This window comes from Cyanistes caeruleus, chromosome Z (assembly GCF_971803275.1).
Source record: "Cyanistes caeruleus chromosome Z, bCyaCae1.hap1.1, whole genome shotgun sequence".
In the NCBI taxonomy this organism is placed as follows: Eukaryota; Metazoa; Chordata; class Aves; order Passeriformes; family Paridae; genus Cyanistes; species Cyanistes caeruleus.
Genome location: NC_141732.1, coordinates 52,565,443 through 52,571,320, shown reverse-complemented (window position 1 = coordinate 52,571,320; position 5,878 = coordinate 52,565,443). Strand labels below are relative to the sequence as shown.

At 42.3% G+C, this 5,878-nt stretch overlaps 1 long non-coding RNA gene across 1 annotated transcript; it reads left to right on the top strand.

Moving 5' to 3' along the window:
- Nucleotides 1-225: 225 nt before the first annotated feature.
- Nucleotides 226-4,945, top strand: LOC111940822 (uncharacterized). Its single transcript, XR_015280148.1, has 4 exons — nucleotides 226-839; nucleotides 2,661-2,795; nucleotides 3,610-3,646; nucleotides 3,867-4,945. It is a non-coding gene; the product is annotated as an uncharacterized LOC111940822 (long non-coding RNA).
- Nucleotides 4,946-5,878: the final 933 nt, after the last annotated feature.

Below are 5,878 nucleotides of genomic sequence, written 5' to 3'. Positions count from 1 at the left end.
CCTGTTGAGACGTCCTGCTGTCCTGGCTTGCTGCTTCTGAGAGTCCTGCAGGGGCACCGGGCCCAGCTGTCCCAGGGGGTTTGTGAAACGAAGCCTCTCTCCCGTCCCTTCCCGTCGGGGCCGAGCCGCCATCACCGCGTGTGGCCCCGGCCCGCGCCACAGCGCCCCCTGCCGGCAGGGGGGAATCCCCGCCCTGCCCCTTCCGGCGGGAGCAGCAGCGCCCCTGCCGGCCGTGCCCGGAGCTGCAGTGACGGGAGAGCGCCCGCGGCCCGGAGGCTGGGCCTGGCCTTGTGCTCGGCTTAGGCCAGCGCCACAGCTGTTGTTGCTTGTTTGCTTTCTTGTACATACTAGTGAAGAACTGTTATTCCTGTTCTCATCTTTGCCTGAGAGCCCCTTGATTTCAAAATTATAATTGTTCAGAGGGAAGGGGTTACATTTTCCTTTCCAAGGGATGCTTCTGCCTTCCTTCCACCTGTCTTTCAAACTAAGACAGTCATTCTGCAGTTATTGTGCATATTGACAACAATCCAAAAGCATTCTATATGTTGCATTTAATAAACACATTATTAGTTTCCTGACTGACTCTTTTGGATGCGACTGGACCCATAGTTAGTATTCTTGCACTCATGCTTGGGCATGTTACGTTTTTGCAGCAAAACTAACACTGTCAAGTCCATCACTAAACCATGTCTTTAAGTTCCGCATCTGCACTTCCTGATGAAGAAGCTGGCAGAACTGAGCCTGCAGTGAACCCCAGCAGTAAGCAAACAGCACCCTTGGCTACCTCAAAAGGAATATATTCTAGCAGTTCAGAGAAAGTGAATATGGCTCTTCAATTGGCAAGTACCAATTATACTGGTTATACTATCCCTGGAATACAATGTGCAATCAAGTGTAGGCTACCAAAATGGTGGGATCTGGAACTCATGTCCTGTGGGGAGAGGCTGTAGCACTAGGGCTGGTTCATCCAGGAGAAGTGCTGATGACAGTGGTACCTACTTACAGCTCTGTCACTGACAGGAGGATCAGGCAGGCACAACTAGGTCTTTCACAGTGGTACATGTGGGAGGGAAAGAGGCAACAGGCAGTAGTTGAAACATGGGAGATTCAGGATGGACTTAAGGAAAAAACCACTCACAATTGGAGGAAAATTGTGCAGCTTAAAGAGACAGAAATCTATGTCCCTGGTAGCTTCAAGACTGTATAGAGCTCTTAGCAATATGGTTTGAATACACCGTTGACTCTGCTTTGGGTGGCAGTCTAGATAGAGACCTCTCATGGTCTACTCCAGCCTGAATGACCAAGTGATTCTAGGTGTTTCACAGGGCATCAGTGAGCACAGTCTCAGGCTTATGTTACATTTTAATAAACAAGAAACTCTGAGAGATACAAATGCAGCATTTGAAATTAGATTTCAAATTAGGTTTAAGACACAAATGATTAGATTTCCATCTTGCATGTAATTCATATGATTGAACTGTGAGACTAGGTATGTGAGCCTAGATTAAGGACTGGTAAATGAGAAGCTCTGGAGTGACAGTAAATCACTGTAAGTAAGTGCCATTGGTCATTAGGTTTCCCAGGGGAAAAATTAAGACTGTCACTACTCTGAGACTTGATCTAATCAAGCCTTTGCCTAGTGCTAGGTTTTGGAGATGTGTATTCTTCAGTGTGACAGTATGAGCACAATTAAAATGCATGCCACAAAATAAATTTAGAACAGGAAGTACTTGGTTTCTCAGTGTAAAAATTAGACGAGATATTCCACATAGTGCCAATGAACCTAATTTAATTTTGGGATTATGGTTGGGGATTAGTAGACTCTCTAAAATGTCTGTAAAAATGACAGATAAAGCCAGAACTGAAAAGGAAGAATAGCATGATACCAGACAGTATTTTTATGGTTGAAATAGGAAATATTATACCCTATTACTACTGAACATTGTGCAAAGTCATGGTTCACCTTTACTATAGTAGAAGATGTAACTGTCGCTAACACTGTCAACACAGTTCAGTCGGGTAAACCAAGGTAACCATTTTCACATGAGATATTGATATCCTGTTTCTTGGCCTCTGGATGTCTCACCAGAACAGCAAAGACTTTCTCTCAAATCTGGGTTGTAGGTTCTATCTGTTAGCCAACAGCAGATGTGATAATAGGTTAGAGCTGACTTTATACTTAAGGCTCAATAAAACAGATTATGTAGAACAAAATTTAGCCTGATTACCGAAGTTATTAAGAATGCTAACCATTAAGGCTCTAGAAGAGACTATGAGTTGGGCTTCTGTAGGGCTTTGCTGCATATTTACTAACCTAAAGCCAAGATTTCAAAATAGAAGATTTCATAAATTTGAAGATAATCTATTCTAAGATTTCCAGTAAAAATCAAATTCCAAAGTGGGCTCATAACAGCAGATTCATTTTTATGTTTGGCTGTTTTACAACCCAGCAGTGTATTAAGGATAAGGATAGAGTTTGTGCTAGAGTTTAGATTAAAGGATCACACTAAATTACAGTAATTTTGGAGTTTTCTAGCAGAGTAAATTGTGAAAATATGATGGTTTATTTCCCTGTGTATTTTTCTGGTCATGTTCTGGTAAATTATCTGTTCAGGGGTGTAAGACAGATATAGGGCTGTACTAAAAGCTATGGTTTACAGACACAGAAGCTGAAGAGAGAAGAAATCTCCTTTTGTTCTTCACTCCAGACTTGCCTGTATTTCCCTCCTTTCACCATTCCTTTTCCTGCTGGCAATTGAATCACAAGGCTTTAAGCAGAAAAGAAGGAGAAAGAGGTATGCTTCTTCCATAAAGTTGGCAGTAATGGATTGTCTGGAGAGAAATCAAATGCCTTTCAATTAAAGATATGAAGAATTTCCTTTATTAGCTCTGAGCCTAGCACTGGGAATAGGATTGTGCTTGGTCCAACAGTTTTCAATAGGTAGATTCATACAAGATCTAACAAAGGCCATAGAGTTCAATCAAGTAGAGGTATCCCTGTAAGATTAATACAGAAGCAAGGAACAAAAGAAGTATATTGGATATAGACAGGATTTTAAAATTTTGAATGGGCTGAGATACCCTTGTATATGATGCTAGCATTATTAAAGAGCTTAGAACTTAGGTAAACAAGTGCTAAGAGCTAGAAATACTGCCTATCAAGAAAAGACAGGTGACTCAGATTAGAGCTGAACTTGACCAATCTTGTGCTGTTATAATCAGACCTGCCAGGTACCATTAGAGCTCTTATTGAGGTTGGGGTTTAGTTAAGAGTCTGGTCCAGCAGTACTCAGTGAATTGGATTTATCGCTTCTTCCAAATTCTCTTACTGAGTTAGGGCTAGGACTATATTAATGATTGGTCCCTGGATGAACTCAGGGGCTGCTGAGTGTCATTGAGTTTAAACTGGTGGCAGAAATGCTGTGAGTAAAATTGAGTGTGGTGTACTTACTAGAATGTCTAGCAGATGAAGTGGGGATTGTGCGAAGATCAGTACTCAGAACTTGAGTAACAAAGATAGGTTTACTGGTGTGTGCTCACATGTCAGTGAAACTAGATAACATTCCAGATTTGGCATGCTATATTATTAAGTTTTTTTTTTTTTTCTAGCTCATTACCTGTTACTGGACTAGACAGGACTGACAAGGTGTGTTTGGAAGATGTCAGGTTCACTGTCAGATGCTTATTGAGTTGTGACATACCCAGGTTCAAATTCTATACGTTTATGTACTAAGCTCATGGGAACAAGGGGGTAGATGTTGCTGTCATGTGCAATGAGTACTGCTACTATAGTATTTTTTTGATGAAAAGGTATAGTTTGGATGAGAAGGAAAGGAAAATGCTTGTGGCTCTTCTTACCTTTCCAGGAACATGTCAGCAGCCAAGGAATTAGTCACTGAGTGCAAGACAGGAAGATCTGTTGGTGTTTTCCTTGATGGCTGTTTCTGCTGATTACCTTCAGGGAGGCAAGTGCTGGAAAGAGTAATTATCTAAGTAATCCTAACCAGATTTCCTGATTATCCTTTTACTGCAATATGAATAACATTGTTCTAGTCTCTCTCAGAAGTATTACTCACTTCTCTGAATGATGACACGCTCACCACTGGCAAAGCTTTAGAGCACACTAAAAGCATGTCTATCAAGGAGCTAATAAAAGCACCCAGTTGCTTTGATAGAAGAAATTGGAGTGCAGGAGAAGAAAGCATGGCTATCCAAAATGCTCTTCAGGAACAACTGTTGCAGTCTGTTTGTTGATTTTGTTTGTACAATTTATTGATTTGTTCCTGTTATTCCCCGCCATGGTTTTGTAATGGTTTTGCCTCCTTTTGTCAATTTTGTAAACCCCTCCCCTTGTTCCTGAACCTTCCCTGTCTGTCATCCCCAGCCTGCCCCTAGCCCCTGTCTATCACTGTAAACCCTTCCCTTTGTTCCAGCACCCTCCATGCCCCTCATACCCTGGTCGATGTATAATTGGTTCTGAAGCTGCCGCTCCACCCATGTGAGTCCCTTATTGGCCTTTAGTACTGTAAACCCCTCCCTCGACTCCTCCCCCATTACGCCCTGATTGGTTCTTGAGTTGTACCTGCCTATGTTTAAAACCCAACGCACGGAGGTTCTCGGGGCTCAGTCTGTCTCGTCCTTCACGTTTCCAGTCCTTTCCCCTGTCACCGCTCCCTTGTCCTGCAATAAACCTGGTTCCTGGGAAGTATTTGGGGCTCTGAGCCTCCTCTGTTCCTTTGCCGAGACCCACGGCGCGCGAGACCGCAGAGCCTAACGGCTGAGGGCTCTGAAGCTTCTGTCTGGGGAAAACTCACTCCCAGACTGTTCCCCACTCCTGGCGTTGCCAGCGGCCGGAGTGAGAGCTAGCCAAGGCGTGGAAGGCTGTGGTGGGCAGCGTCAAACAACCTAAAGGCACATTCAATAAAAATTACTTCTGAAAGTGAAACTCCTGACTACTCTTCAGTAAAAGAACATCCGGATGAGGTGATGGTGAAATGTTTTTGACAAAAACTGGGTATTCTTTGGCAGAAATAGTTGGCATAGTGAGAGAGCAATCAACAGCAGCAACAAGCCAACATATTGGTGTTGCGAATGATTCTGTATGAAAGTGTGTACTCATATACTCTTCTATGTACTCTCCTATGCCATACCTCTAGTACCACATTGCTATTGTCAGGTGTGAAAACCCACAGAAAACCCTCAGAATGGCTATTGTATTCCCTTGTGTTCTCGTGAAATATGGAGGATGCCTGTCTTGAGTAGCAAGGGTTTATTAGGCATACTGCAGTACTGCTAGATGGGTTTTCAATAAAACCTACTGTTTTAGGAAACTGGTGTAAGAACTATTGAGGAGACGTGTGGGAAATAGAAAAGGTAAAAAACGCTCAGAAGCTATGTGAATGTAGATTTCAGAACAGATGCAAGAATACAGATATGCAAAGATAGGAAACCATAAGGCTGTGTTTTTGAGCTGTGTAGAGATAGGCCTTAGAAAATATAGTAAGCAAGATAATAGAAAAATATAAGTTCAACAATGAAGCTCTATCCATTGTTTTTAAGCTATGACAAGCAGGCATTCTTGGAGGCAAGATGAACATGTAGTTTTAATGACTGGCTTAAGCAAATACTTGCAAGATTTTAACATTATGCTATTGGCTAGAAAGTTTTTAAAAGGGCATTGTAACCAAGGAAATTTAGCTGCTGCTGTTATGGTATGAGTTTTCAATATCTATCGTGTCTCACCTTGTATTGATGAGGCTGACGCTGAATAAAAAGCTCAAAGAGTGCCTACCTGCAGCCCTCATCCTGCTACTGATAAAATAAAGATCCAACAGAAAAGGACATTTCAATTTAATAGATGCCAATTAAAGATTAGTCT